Source organism: Ovis canadensis, chromosome 7 (assembly GCF_042477335.2).
Source record: "Ovis canadensis isolate MfBH-ARS-UI-01 breed Bighorn chromosome 7, ARS-UI_OviCan_v2, whole genome shotgun sequence".
NCBI lineage: Eukaryota > Metazoa > Chordata > Mammalia > Artiodactyla > Bovidae > Ovis > Ovis canadensis.
Genome location: NC_091251.1, coordinates 46,226,052 through 46,241,409, shown reverse-complemented (window position 1 = coordinate 46,241,409; position 15,358 = coordinate 46,226,052).

Genomic DNA, 15,358 nt, shown 5'->3' with positions numbered 1-15,358 from the left:
ACTGGCTGGCCAGGCTATGACCACCTCCTGCTGTCTGCCCCGAGTGTCACAAGTGTCCAGAGTTCTTAGGCGGCTCTGACCCAGCTGTTTCCTGCCCCGCACTTGAATTGAAGAAAACTAGATTCTAATTCTGTAGAAATCGTACCAAATGTGTAACCTTAGGCAAGCGACATATTCTCTCTGACCTTAAGTTTTAACTCATCTGTAATGTGGTAATGACACCGCCTTGCTTCTCTGTTGTAGTCCCAGGTAGAAAATACAGCTATGCTACAGCTCCGGAGGTTTTGCCTCTTTTCCCCTTCAGCAGACCAGCCTTTACTGACATTCTTTAGTCCCAGTTCTGATTTCTTGAGGAAGAAACCATGGTAAGTTCAGATGTGGCTAGGGAGCAGCGTTTTTGAACAAGCCTAGCTGAAGAGTCGGAGACAACTGAGCATCCTCACTTTCACTTTTCACTTTCATGCACTGGAGAAGGAAATGGCAACCCACTCCAGTGTTCTTGCTTGGAGAATCCCAGGGACAGAGGAGCCTGGTGGGCTGCCATCTATGGGGTTGCACGGAGTCGGACACGACTGAAGCAACTTAGCAGCAGCAGCAGCTGCACAGCCGTCCTGAAAGATTCACTAGAGCCCTTAATAGCTAATGCACACTCATGAATCTCTGAAGGAGGGAGTATATTCTGTCTTCTAATGCTCTCTAACAAACTTCCATAAACTTAGCAGCTTAAAACATCACAAATTTATTACCTTACAATTTGTTAAGTCAGAAATTTGACTCAAATCTCACACTAAACAAGGTGTTGGCAGGACTGTGTTTCTGGAGGCCCTTCAGGAGAATTTGTTTCCTGTTTTCTTGTGTTTGGACATTCGCCAGTATTCCCTAGCTTGTGGCCCCTTTCCTCCACCTTCAAAGCCAGCAGCATCACTCTCCTGGACCCAGTATCTGTCGCCACATCTCTTTCTCTGATCACAGTCAGGAAAATCTCTCTGCTTTGAAGGACTCATGTAATTATAACAGACCCATTGATATTATCCAGGATGACCTTTCTGTCTCAAGGTCCTAACCTTTAGTCACATCTGCCTAGTTTCTTTTGCCACATAAGGTGACATACTCACAGGTTCCATGGATTAGGACATACTCATCTTTGGGGACCGTTATTCTGCCTACCACAGGGGACACTAAAATATGTTGGCATCTCTAGACTTATTTGACCATAAAGAAGCCTTTTCACACATCTTTCAGAACAGATTTTGGCTCTTTGTATTCTAACAGTAGGTCCCAGGGGAAGAAAATTCATAGCAGAATAAATCTTAATGATGGAATTTCAGGTTCAGTGGCAACTGGTAGGAGTTGGGGACTAGCAAGCCTCTCATTTTCACCCATTTACGTGCAAAGCCATACCTATCTGCATCAGTGGTAGTTTAGTTGTCAGAAAATCTATGAGCTCTTGCTTGGTCATGGGGGGATGTGTGTGTTCTTGATTGTCAAAGGCTGATTTTCCCCAATTTTGCCTTCTTGAATTATACAAAACCCTACTTTAGCAGGCTAAACACTGCAAAGTTGAAAACCTCTGGGTCTCCAGGGATCCCTGGACAAACTGCTTGTTTACCGTGCAACCACAGGAGGATAGAGGGACTTTCTGAGGATGGGAGGAAGGTCAAGAGAGGCTGAATGAGGGTGTGTGTGTTCAGGACCTGAAGGAAACCACATCTGGCAAAGCAGCATCACCATGCTGCCCTTTACCCCAGCAACAGATCAGCCAATCAGGGCAATGGTTGCATCTTGTATTAACCAGTGATGAGTTGTCCTGAGGTAGAAGAACCAATGAGGAGGAGCCATAATAATCCAAACCATCTTTGTGTTGCCAGGAGGAAGGGAGAGAAGAGGCATTAACCCCAGGGCTGGCAGCTACTGGCTGCTACCTAGTTGCATCTCACAGTAGCTGTTGTGACAAGGTATTAGGGAACTCTCCTAGGAGCTGGGTTTCTCTCCAATTCCATGAAAACTTTCTGGACTCTACTTCTGCTTTTCGGAAGAACTACCCTACTTTTCATGGGTCTTCTCAAATCACTGGAAATTGCCTGACCCTGAATTTCCACACTGATGAATGCAAAAAATAGACATACTGAATAAGAAGATGCCAGTTATCAACTGGTATCAACAGAAAAGAGCCAAAAGGTCAGAATGGATCACAAGCTAAGAACAGAAGCATTCATATGGCAGGGCCATTAAGATACCAGGTAAGTTACAAGTTTGTCATCAATAAGAAGTGCAAAAGCAGGCTGTTTTGATCTGGAATTAGCCCGACCAGAGTGCCAGAGTTTTACCCTACAGGAAGGTCTTGGAGAATTTAGAGTTGCCAAATATTCATTATTGTACTCAGTTTATACAGGAGGTGAGCCAACCTCAAGGAAGTAAGTGGCAATGAGAGTCACCCATTATAGGAAGAACAGAACAGGATCTGAATGCTGCCAGCGTCCTACTTCTAGACTGGTGCTCTGGGTGCCACAAACCTCAGTTCTAAATTAAGGGATTCAACCTTAATTTATGTTGAATTCTTTCAACCCAAGTTTATGTTTAATTAACTTCAGCTTCTGGGTGCCAAATTCTTGGGGAGGAAACTAGTATCATGAAGAGTGGGAACCTCCACTTATTCCAACATATTGGATATTTGAAGAAAAAAAAGAGGAATGGGGTGCCTGGCAGGCAGTTTTTTTGTTTCTGAGGAAGAAGAATGGTGGAACCATAGGCTTGGGGAGAACTGGAATGGGAAGGGCCACTTGATGTCTGTCTTGGGCAGTGACCTTTCTTGACCTGGCCCCAAGGACCCTGGCTTTGTAGAGAAAGGACTGATAGGCAGAGGCTGTAGAAACTGGTACTGTGTAATGCTGGCCTCCAGCAGCACTGTCTTCAGGCCCAGTTGCCAAGGGCACAACCCAGCTCCAACATCTCAATTTCTGGCCATTCTGAGAGCACTGGGAGGCCATTCCTGGACCCCATGCTAGTGCCACATCAGCACCCTTGCTGCAGGCTCCAGCAGAGGGGAAATATCCTCCAGTGGTCTCAGAGGTAGAGGCCTTCAACCAGGGAGCTAGAGCAGGAAGGGAAAAGCATGGCAAATACTGGATGGCGACAGTGGGGAATGGACAGGTTGCTGAGTGCCAGATCTCTGGGAAACACTCAGATGACCTGGGGGAGGCTTTGAAAGGGAGGTTGAGTCAGGCCCTCTTATATAATTGTCCAAATTATGCTATGCCCAAGAGTGCCTGGCCAGAGGCATGGATGGAGAAGCTTTTTCCTGCTTCATTCACTCAGAGTAGGCACTTTAAAAAGGAATATGCCCAGAGGGATCTCCTTTCTCTAATTCATCCAAAGCAATGTATGTGTTAACCGTGACCTTGGGTCTAGAGATCCTATGGAAGAGCCAGTGGAATTTTCATTATTCATGTTCAGGTGGCTCTATAGCATTGAGACCTGAAAAATGAATTTCATACTGGTCTGTCCTTATTCAAGGTGGTAGTGATGCCATGCTAGGTGGACAACAACTGGGATGGCTCTTGGCAGAGCCAACCAGTGTGGGAAAACTGACAGGAGGATGGAGTGTGTAGGGCATGGGTACCCCACCTCCCATTACTTATCCACCTGGGAGGCTTCCTCACTCCCTTTCTCAGTTGTTGCCTCCTGGGGCGTGGTGCAGACTGGAAAGTTTGCTTCTGACATTCTGAGGGGCCCAGCTGTGGGAGACATTCTGTGGATCTGGGTTATGCTATGCTTTTCCAAGAAATGACCAGAGGTCAGAGGCCACCAGGCTGGGACAGGATAAGATGATTGGAAACAACTCAGTTTGGCTGAATGTGGGAGCCAAGCATGGAAATATTTGGATTGCACAGTAAAAGCTGGCCATGGCTAGATAGGAGATGATTCAGAGAATTAAGCGATGTGACAAGTTACTTGACCTCTGCTCCCACCTCCTCCTGCTCCTCTAAAGGCTGTCCTTTTCTGATCATTGCCTGGAAGGGTGGGTCCTCACAGGACTGGTCAACATTGTTCTTTCTTAAGTCAGTTCTGAGACTGAGAGCCAGTGGGAAACCTGAACTTGGGCCACTTCTAGAGCAACACTAGGGAAATTCTTCACATTTCAGAGTCCCAGGCTCACTCCTGGGCTTGAACATATCAGTGATGAGAACCCTAAGCTCTTGAGCTGGATCAGAACCATACAAACTTCCTTTTTCCATGGAGGTCTTCAGGACATGTTGCCTCTGGGAAGTTCCTATGTCTTTCTTTCAACACAGGTTCCCAAACTGAAAGAGGGAGAAAGAATCCAGAAACAGGCAGAGTTAGAAAAACATCATCTCCTAACAGCTAAAGACAAGAGTAGATCAATCTGATCTTGTTTCTGATTTTCCATCCCGACCCTTCATAAGGAGTTAGAGAAGACGGTGAGCATTCCAGGAAAACTGACCCAGGGACATCTGCCAGCTGTGGTCCTTGTAACTTCACCAGGGGAGCTGTGGTATTTGAGAGGCTGGCTTCTACCAACTGAGAGCCTTGTGTCTGGGACAGATAGACCCTGGATACGTATTACTTATGGTGGCTGTCATGGGGAAGACGACGCCTCACAGACAGGTGTGAAAGAGGCTCAGCCCTCCCATCTGTGGGAGACAGTTTCTTCCTCAACTGCAAACAAAGAAATTGGACCAGCTGGCTCCTCTAAGCAGTCAAAGGCTCTGCATTCTACATTGTGTCCCTCAGTGGGGTGTGAAAGCCACGAGGTGGGGCTTCCCTGGTGGTCCAGTGGTTGAGAATCTGCCTTCCAATGCAGGGCACATGAGTTTGATCCCTGGTAGGGGAATTAAGATCCCACCTACTGCGAGGCAACTAAGCGCATGCACTACCACTGCTGAGCCCGTGTGCCTCAACTCAAGAGAAGCCCACTGGCCACAGTGGAAGATCCTGAATGATGCAACTAAACCCCAATGCTGCCAAAAATAATAATAACACAAATATTTTTAAAAAGAGAACCATGATGTGGGGTGTCACGGTTCTGGCTCTTCACTGAATTCCCAGACTGATGGAAGTGAACATGGCTCAGATGGTAAAGAACCTGCCTGAAATGCAGGAGACCCAGCTTCGATCCCTGGGTTGAGAAGATCCCCAGGAGAAGGGAATGGGTACCCACTCCAGTATTCTTGCCTGGAGAATGCCATGGTCAGAAAAGCCTGGTAGGCTACAGTCCATGGGGTTGCAAAGAGTGGGACACTTCTGAGCGACTCAGCATGAGCACGAGGACATGACCTTGGTGACCAAACCCTCTGGGATGTCCTTCATTCACGCAACAAACACTGCCTAAGTATTTCATGTCAGGTGCCATACCTGACAGGTATGGACACATTTTCATATAAATATGAAAAATTGCATAAGTCCTGTGCTTAAAAAAAAATTCTATAATATGGCAGCTTATGAGCCTGGAGTTAGGGGAACTCAAAAGAGAATGCAGCTCCTTCCCCTCCTGGGAGCTGAGGGAAGGGGAAGTCAGAAGAGGGGTCCTGGAAAATGAGTAAAAGATATTGGAAGAAGAGGAAGTGACTTCAAGGCAGAAGGAACAGCATAGCTAACGTGTCATCCTAGGCAACAGAGAGTGCGCTGGGTGTTACAAAGGTAGGAACTTAGAGGTGAGGTGGAGATCTGGCTATGGATGCCCCCGCCCCCTATGCCTGGCAAATGGCAAGGTTGGAGGGCAAACCCAGCCCTCTCAGCTCCTGTTTAGGGCAGGCGTCCAGCTGTAGTCTAGAAGCTGGAGCTCTTCCATGGAGCTCTCGGGTTTCCCAGCTATGGAACTATGTATTCCAGCCGGCTCTGGGAAGGGCCTGAAGATCCCTCTCCTCCATCCCAGGTGAGAAGGGGGCAGCACAGAGCACAGAATGAGCACCTCGCCTACCTGGATGCATTCCCTTCCTCACCTCAGACACAGCTCTCGGATGCCAAACTGTTGTCATTTATTTGCTCTATCCCGACTAGGTTGCCGAGGCTGCCAGGACCAGGAGGGACTGCCCCAGCTGGTCTGACTGGTTGGGCTGCAGTTGCAGCTCTGTCTCTCCCAGAGGGCTCCTGTGTCTCCCCTGCTTCCCCTCCTCCAGCTCCTCCCTCCACCCCCAGCTCTGACGTGTTCCCATTGGTTGGAGTGGCTTCTCCCGGCCAGTGCTCAGCAGCTGGTATCCTCCCCCAGCTGGGGCTGTGGTGGAGAGTTGTGATGTTTTAACTTCTGCCTTTCCTTGCCTCCTGGATTCATCTGTAGACTGAGGCAGCCTGCTGTTGGACAAACTGTCCATGCTTCAAGAAACATTCCACTCGGGGGGTTTGTACCACGGGGTAGTTCTGGTCCCCAGAGGGCATCTGGAGGGTGAGGGTAACTGTGATCACCTAGGAGACCGAGCTCCGTGTGTGCATTTAATGGGGATGGGGCAGGGATGTCCTGCAAAGCAGGGGACAACCCAATAGAACAATGAATTGTCCCCTCAAATGGCAGTAACTTCCCTAGTTGGGAAATATTGCATCGGAGCCCACTTTATTCACAGGGTGCAGTTTGCGTAATCTCTGCAGCAGTGTTCCTCCTCACACTTCATTGCACACAAACCACCTGGGGATCTTGTTAAAATGCAGATCTTGACTCAGTAGGATCTGGGGAGGGGCCCGAGCATCTGCATTTCTAATGAGCTCCCAGGTGTTCATGCTTCTGGTTCAAGACCACACACACTTTTCAAAGCAAGGCTTTACAGCACAAATGTGCATGTCTTTTCTTTTAGGGAAGGACATTTTACCTGCCGAATTTGTTGAACTGAATATTGCCAAATATTTGCTTAGGTTGGTGGTTTTCCATAGCTAGTGATTTTGCCTCCTCCTTCAGGGGACATTTTTGACTTTGACTGTCACAACTAGGGGAGTTGGGGGTGTGGGGGAGAGGGGCTTGGGTGCTACTGACGTCTATAGCAGGTGGAGGCCAGGTATACCGCTGAACATCCACCAATGGATAGGACAGCCCTTTACAACAATGAGCCAGCCCCAAATGTCAGTATTGCCAAGGCTGAGAAACCCTGGCTTGGATAAAATTTTTAAACAATGGGAACTATATTTGTGGGGAATCTGACTTCATTGCGACTTCATTGCATTAGTGACTGCAGCCACGATGCTGTGAACCCGTTATCCACTGAGACTGGGGCTCTTCTAAGCATGATCACATCCAGCCAGTTAGACATCAGAAGCACTGGGTTGTGGTCCTAATGAGTAAGCTTGGTAGTGGGTATTACACTTCATCAGCCTTGGAGAGCAAATAAAAAAGAAAGCAACGACAACTGTGGAGGGTAGTGGGTGGCAAGGAGGGGGGCAGGATGAAGGAGGAGCACACAGGTAGAGGTGGCAGGAGTCCATATTTTGGTTCTAGCACTGAGTGTTCATGACAGTTTCTTATATTAGTTTGAAATAAACAGTTAAACATAAATAAACACAAAGATGGACCATGCATGGATCAGTGAAGAAAGGGGGCTATAGACCAAGGATTATGATTAATCCAGTGTACCTGGGGTTAAAAAAAAAAAAAGGTGATTTACACAGGGCAACTGACTAATAATAAAATGATGCCATTATATTGATGGGCAAAATTATCTGCGAGGAGAGAACGTGACAGGTTATGCAAATGACAAAAGTAGGCACCCTGGGAAGATGCCACTTGCCTCGGGTCTGACTCTTCCCTCGCATGTGCAGAGTGGAGGGGAATCTGGAAGGTGAGGGAGACAGGTTTTTTTATCTTCTGCTCAGTTTTAGCCATGTCAGGACTGTCCCATGAAGTGTTGCACTGGAAGGTCAAAGCCTGCCACCCAGAGATGCCTCCCATCAAGTTCCCTGGTCTGCCTTCCAGGAGGAAGCTATCAGCCCTTGCCTCCTCTGAGATCCACAGCCTGTCTGTTCCACTGCCTGACTCGTCGTGTTCAGCTATTTTGCTAGACAGACACAGGCAGTTGATGGTGTTTTCTCTGGCAACTTTCCATGCGCCCACAATTCCCCACTGTCTTTATGACCCCTATGTTCCAGTTACCCAGGCTCCTAGCCTCCTGTTCTTGCAGAATCTCAGTTAGCCCCAGAATACACAGTTCACCTTGCTTCAGACTTTCTTTCCTATCCACGTCAACACATACCTTTCCTATGGTCCCTCCCTCCAGACGCCTGTCTCTGAGACCATATAATTATAAACACCAGAGAATTTTCCTCAGTGACGTTGATGCGCTTTTTATTATAACTTCCTCATGTGGTGGATGTGCATTTTAACAGAGGATATCTGAATAGCTGGCTTCCCATGTGACGCTAGTGATAAAGAACCCACCTGCCAATGCAGGAGACATAAGAGACGCAGGTTCAATCCCTGGGTTGAGAAGATCCCCTGGAGGAGGGCGTGGCAACCCACTCCAGTATTCTTGCTTGGAAAATCCCACGGACCGAGGAGCCTAGCAGGCTACAGTCCATGGGAGAGCAAAGAGTTGGACATGACTAAGGCAACTTAGCACGCATTCATGCATGTGAGTAGCTACATCTCAAACCAAAGAAACACCTGCAGAAGCGGGAGTTTTTTGGTCTGTGGTGGGAGTTAAAAAATCACCAAATGTCAAAATGAGAAGAGATCTTGGAGGTCTTCTAAAGCAACTCTCTCAATTGACAGATGAGAAAACCAAGGTTCAGAGAAGTTATCTGCTAGAAGGTCACATAGCATGTAATGGGGGCAAATTTGAGGGCACAGTCCAACTCCCATTTCTTTATTCAGTTACTCAGTCAGCAAATCCTTATTGGGCATTTACTATTACATGCCAGGCACTAACTGGGCAAGGGGGTCACAAATAAGATGGGATCTTTGTTCCAAGTCACCCCCAGCCTAGTGGGAAAGAAAATTGCCGTACAGTGGGGTCAGTGATTCAGCAGAAGTAGCATATGCAGCTTGGACATGTGGAGAAGGAGAAAAATTCTGAGGAAAACTTGGCAGAGCAATTTTCTGACCACACCAAGGGTGTCTCTCCATAACTCTCACCAAAGTGGAGACTTAGACACCAGACAGAAACTCAGAGCTACTCCAGGATGACCAGAGAAATGACTGTCTAAAATAATAACAGTGATAGGTGGTGAAAGTGGAGTCGCTCAGTCGTGTCGGACTCTTTGCAACCCCGTGGACTGTAGCCTACCAGGCTCCTCTGTCTATGGGATTCTCCAGGCAAGAATACTGGATTGGTTTGCCATTTCCTTCTTCAGGGGATTTTCCCGACCCAGGGATGGAACCTAGGTGCAGATGCTTTAACCTCTGAGCCACCAGGGAAGCCCCAAGGTAGTGAAAGGGGACATTTTTAATAGTTATGCCTGGGCAGCAGTTATATATTACGTGTTTGGACTATCCTAGGCAAACCTGAACACATGTCCTTCCTAACTTTGTGGTGGTACCTTTTGGACCTCCCTCCTGCAGGCCCTCTATCGTGCTTGAAACTGAATCACCAGGAATACAATCCTGCCTGCCGGCCTCAAAGGGTCCCCCAAAAGCTGATAAACCGACCCTGTTGCCCTCCACCCCAGGCAGAGGATTTGCTTTTCTTCTCTTTGCCTTTCGTGCCCTGCAGAGGGGGTACAGGGATGATTCTGTGAGGACTGTGGAGCTGTCCTTGTTCAGGCTGTCTCTTCCAGGGAAAGAGAAGCACCACGGACTCTTCCAGAGAACACCGGGACTGGATTTGAGTTTGGTGTGTGTTCACGTTAAAGGGAAGGTGTCGGGTCCAAGGAAGGAACTTCCATATCTAAAAGCCCATGATTCTGTGGTGGTTCCCACCCTGCACAGATACTGAGTGACGAGACTGATGGTCTTACCCTTGCATCATCAGGGTATGGGTGAGATTTAAGATTGCACCAAAATCTGTATACCCCTTGGAGCAGGTCTGATCTGAAAGAAGTAAGCAGGGCTCCATGTTTAGAAATGGCAAAAATCCAAGACCAATGCATAATGAGTCACACGGGACCCCTCTCTGGGTCCTCTCTGCTTGCGTCTCCCTTTACAAGAAGGGTCCACATCTGAGTCTTCGCGCGCCACCCTCCAGTCCCCTTTTCCTAACTCATTTCTCCAAGCCTCCCCAAGGCCCATCCTGGGCCCTCTTTGACTATGGGAAAACATCTACGCAGGCCATGACACAATGGTGGTTTCTTCCTCTCCAGCAAATTCCATTAGAAGGGAGAGAAGAAAAGTGAGGACCCCAGCAGCATGTTCCTCTGGATCACACAGATGTCAGTTTCATCCATATTTCTCCATGTTCTCATGCCTCCCAGCTCTCTCTCTTGTCAAATCTTCTTAGGCATTAAATCTGTCCAGTAGCTTGAGGTTTGATATACTGCACTTTTTGATTGAAACCAGTGAAATCAGGAACGCCCCCGAGGTCCAGTGGTTAGGACTCTGTACTTTCACTGCTAGAAATTTGAATTCAGCAGGTCAGAGTCACAGTCTGCTTTCTTTCTTTTTTTTTTTGAAATGTAATGAACAGCCTACTTTCTTAACATAGTCTATATAGGCTCCTGTTTCTTTCCACCTGTAATAGCTTTCTATATGTGTTTTTCAATCTCTTATCTGTACCCATGGGGCCAGATAATATGGTGCATATACCATGGGTTTTTTTTTACCACCTCCAGCAGGGTCTGCGCCAGCACTGCATTTGTAAATACTTTGCTAATTTGGCAGAAAAAAATATAGTATTAATCACCCTAAGTGGAATAGAAATTATGAATAGCTTCACATCATTTTAATAGGCTTTGATGCCAAGTGGTTTTTTGCTTGTTTCTTTAAGATTTTGGAGCATTTCAGAATTTTGGATGAGGGGTTGTGAACATGAACCTGTCATTCTCCTCTTTGTGGCTGTAACAACCATCCTTCAGTTCAGTTCAGTCGCTCAGTCGTGTCCTACTATTTGTGACCCCATGAATCGCAGCATGCCAGGCCTCCCTGTCCATCACCAAATCCCGGAGCTCACCTAAACTCATGCCCATCGAGTCAGTGATGCCATCCAGCCATCTCATCCTCTGTTGTCCCCTTCTCCTCCTGCCCCCAATCCCTCCCAGCATCAGAGTCTTTTCCAATGAGTCAACTCTTCACATGAGGTGGCCAAAGTATTGGAGCTTCAGCTTTAGCATCAGTCCTTCCAATGAACACCCAGGACTGATCTCCTTTAGAGTGGACCATCCTTCTTAGCAGGCTTCACACCCCACTTGCTGATTCCTCTTAATCACTTACGAGGCGCACTGCACTAAAGCAGTTTGTCCAAGGATGGCCAACTGAACACATCGGGTGTGAAGCCCCATGTGGAAGTGGAGGGAAGTAAAACGGGAAATTTGGGTCTGTGGCTTTTGTCAAAGGAGGGAACAAACCCCTTAGCCCTGAGGAGGAGGTTGTGGCTGAACTTTACCCCAGATAAACTGGAGCACCTTCTATAGGGGAGGCCTCAGCTCCTTTCTCCAAGCCTTTCTTCTAGCAACCGCTGCATCTTACCAAGACCTTCCGATACTCCAAAAGGATCCCAGCTGTGGGATTTGTAGGCCTCAGAGCAGGCTGTGGGAACTGAGAGGTTTGGGACCCTCCTCAGGTCATTCCGCATGAACACCTACCTTCTTGACCTAAGTATGGACAATCCTGTGACGAGAGAAGGTAACTTTTGCAATGCTGTGTGGGTGGCTCTGGCCTGAGGGTCACGTAGGATCTAGAGACATGAGTCATGGTTGGGCTCTGCCCTCAGGAAACCAGGTAGCTCAACAGCTTAAGGGCACAGAGCTCCTTGAGAGTGAAATTTGGGGCCAGAGTTCAGACTTCCTCCTCACCGCGGGAGGCTCAGTCCCAGCTGTGGATGCAGCCACACATGCTGTCCCCTCTTACTTCCTCCAGGCACCACCAGGCTTCTAGGACAGAGTTCTGAGTGACAGCTCATTAGATGCAGAGAGTCTATGGAAGTTCAAACTTTAGAACAATCTCTCTGGCTTTGTCTGGAGCCAGGCTGGTCAATGGCCAGAGAATGAAGGATTCTGCAGGAGAAAACAGCATGCCACTTTAATGGTGTACCTTAAGGGCAGGTGTAACGGATCAGGGCCAAATCCGGCCCCGACCCCCCACCCTCCAGCCCCCTCAGGGTCTGCTCCTCTGCCTACCTTCCAGGAGATTTCCCTACAAGGCTCCACACTACTGGCATGCTGCTACATGTCTGCCCTGCTCTAACTGCTGTGTGTATTCTCTTGGGGGGAAGTAGGCACTGCCAAAGGGATGTGTGCTTGGCAGGTTCTCTCTTCCCAGACTGGGGCACTCCCTGCAGTCTGAGGCTCCATGGGGGCTCAGGCCTGCCTTTACTCAGTGCTTTCAGGAGGGAGTCACTGAGCCATGGCCTTCCCTGGATCTGGAGGGAGAAGAAGGAAGGGCAGATGGATCTGGATCTGGAGCAGGGCAAAGGAGGAAGTAAAGAGGGTGAGAGGTTAATAGAGAACACTCAGTTTCTGTGGCACTGGGTTTCTGGCCTCACTTCAGGGAGCTCCCCCCAGCACAGTAGGAGCTTCTGGGCTGTGGCACTGTCCTGCCCTGGCCTGTGGTCATGCCACCTGTTTCACAGACCAGTTTGTAATATTAGGGTTGATTGCAGTCATCACTGGGCACCCTAATTAATTCACTGTGCAAGTGTATGCAAATATATGCAAATAAGAACAACATCTGGACTATCCCAAGAATCTTAGTGTTATTTTTGTTCAGGTTCCTGGGCTGGAAATGCAGGGTTCATGTGGGGTTCATGTGGGCTGGGGGCATTTAAAGGACAGAACTGTTTCCTTTTTAAAACAGTCTTTTCTCCCTCTACTTCCTTTTCTTCTTTCTAGTAGAAATTCAGCCTTAGACTCAGTGAGGGAAAGGAGAAATGTGAACCCAAACCCAAAATTGAAAGTCCAGAAAAAAAAAGCCCAAGTTTTCATGGGAATGGGTACAGCCTGGAAGTACTGTCTCTCCATTAAAGAAATAGGGTCATAAGATTGTCATATTATTTTTTGAATAATGTCATAATCATTTTGGAATTAAAACAAAGTTTATACCCAGCTATTTGAGTCTCTAAATTATGTGCTGAGAATGTAGATTGTAACTGAAAGTGGATTAAACCACAGGTTTGCTGCAGCCCTGGCTGGGTAGTTACTGAAGAGGTATTTAACATGTAAATCTTACCCTGTTTTTAATGAGCAGTAGCTCTGAAAGACACAGATGCTGAGTTACAGGGACACTGGTGGTTCTGGGAGGTCACAGAGCAGACTCAGGCAGCTGGCCTATCATACCCCTGCTGCTCCTTCCCTTTTCTGGGAAAGGGAAGGGAAACTAACATTTCCTGAGCATCTATGTGATTGGCACCAGGCTAAGGATGAGCATGTGCGTCATCTCATTTTTAATCCCGTTTTTAAAAACAGATGAAGAAACTAGGATGAAAAAATGTTAAGTAACTTATAAGGGACAGAGCAGGATTTCTTCCTGTCTGAGATTCCAAACCCCACCCTTCTTTTACTAACTAGCTACTTCTCTAAAACTGCCTGTAGCAGAGGAAGCTTTTGCTTTACTGGCAAGCCCGACCAAGACTGGTGGCTATCCTCATAATTGCTGGCAAAGCTAGGGGCAAATATCTGCTGCCTCCAGAGGCCATATCTTGCACAACCATTTATATAGGTTGATAAATGAGCTCTAGGCCATCCTGGCTTCCATTTCACTCTCATAGGCTGACCTCCATACCAAGTTTTCTTTCTGTCTGAGAAGTAGTCTTGGACTTTGGAGGCATCAAAAATACACCAGATCAGGCAAGGTGTACATGCTGCGTACATGCAGTGAACAGGCTACATGCTGGAACAATCTGGATCAGGCTTCTGTGGTGCACGATTGGGGCTGATGAAGGATTTTTCTGGTTTCATGAATAAGGTAAGGATTTGAATGACGTGAGACCCTCTGTGTTCAAGGGAGATGCTGCTAGTCCTCCAGAGAGAAATAACACAGGTGATTAAAAATGAACATCAGGCTCAAACTTGCAGTGTCTGTTCTCCAGGATGGCAGTCACCCTAAGGGAAAGGGGCAGGACAATTGTTCCACATCCACTAGCTCAAACTTAGGTTAGAGAAGTGGCTCTGTTTTCTCTTGTTTTTCCCTTCTCGAAGGGCATATTTGGGAGGAGGGGGCATAGATGGAAAAGGGGCATTTTAGGACTTTATCTACAACCTGCATTAGTAAATTTATTAATTTTAAAGGCTGAATCTTCTTTTTTCCTTTTTAATGCAAGTCTCTATCTAGAGTTGTAGCCCTAAATTTCAGATGTCCGTTTGAATAACCTAGAGAGTTTTACAAAATTCCAAGGCCTGGATCTCCTCCCTAGGGGGGATGGTCTGAGGGGAGTATGCATGCGTGCTAAGTTGCTTTAGTTGTGTCTGTCTCTTTGTGATCCCATGGACTGTAGCCCGCCAAGTTCCTCTGTCCATGGGATTTCCAAGGCAAGAATACTGGAGTGGGTTGCCATGCCCTTCTCCAGGGGATCTTCCTGACCCAGGGATCAGACCTGCATCTCCTGCATTGGCAGACAGGTTCTTTACCACTAGCACTATCTGGGATGCCCAGGTGAGCAGAGGCATAGGGATTTTTTCAAGCTCCCCAGGTAATCCTAGCATTTAAAACCACTGCATCCAAATCACTTGGAGGCTTTATTAAACCACAGACTGCGGGGCCCACACTCTGAGTTTCTTAGTCAGTGAGTCTGAGAAGATCAAAGATTATTAGCTGGGCTTCCCTGGTGGCTCAGTGGTAAAGAATCCACCTGCCAATGCAGGAGACACAGTTTCAATCCCTGATCCGGAAAGATCCCACATGCCTGAGCAGCTGAGCCCATGCACCACAATTATTGAGCCTGTGTCTAGAGCCCAGAAGCTGCAACTATTGAAGCCCATGTACCCTACAGCCTGTGATCCATAACAAGTGAAGCCGCTGCAATGAGATGTCCTTGCGTCGCAACTATAGAGTAGTCCCCACTTGCCACAACTAGAGAAAAGCCCGTGCAGCAACGAAGACCCAGCACAATCAAAAAGTAAATAAATAAATGTTTTTTTTAAAAAAGAATTATTAGCATTTCTAACAAGTTCCAGGTGATGCTGATGCTGCTGAACCAGAGACCACAATTTGAAAAATCACTGTTCTAGAGAGGTTAGGTAAAGGCAACTGTTAATAATAATAACTAATACCATGTATTGAGTACTTATTATATGTCACTTAACACTTTGGTATTAAGCATTTTACATATTATAGCCT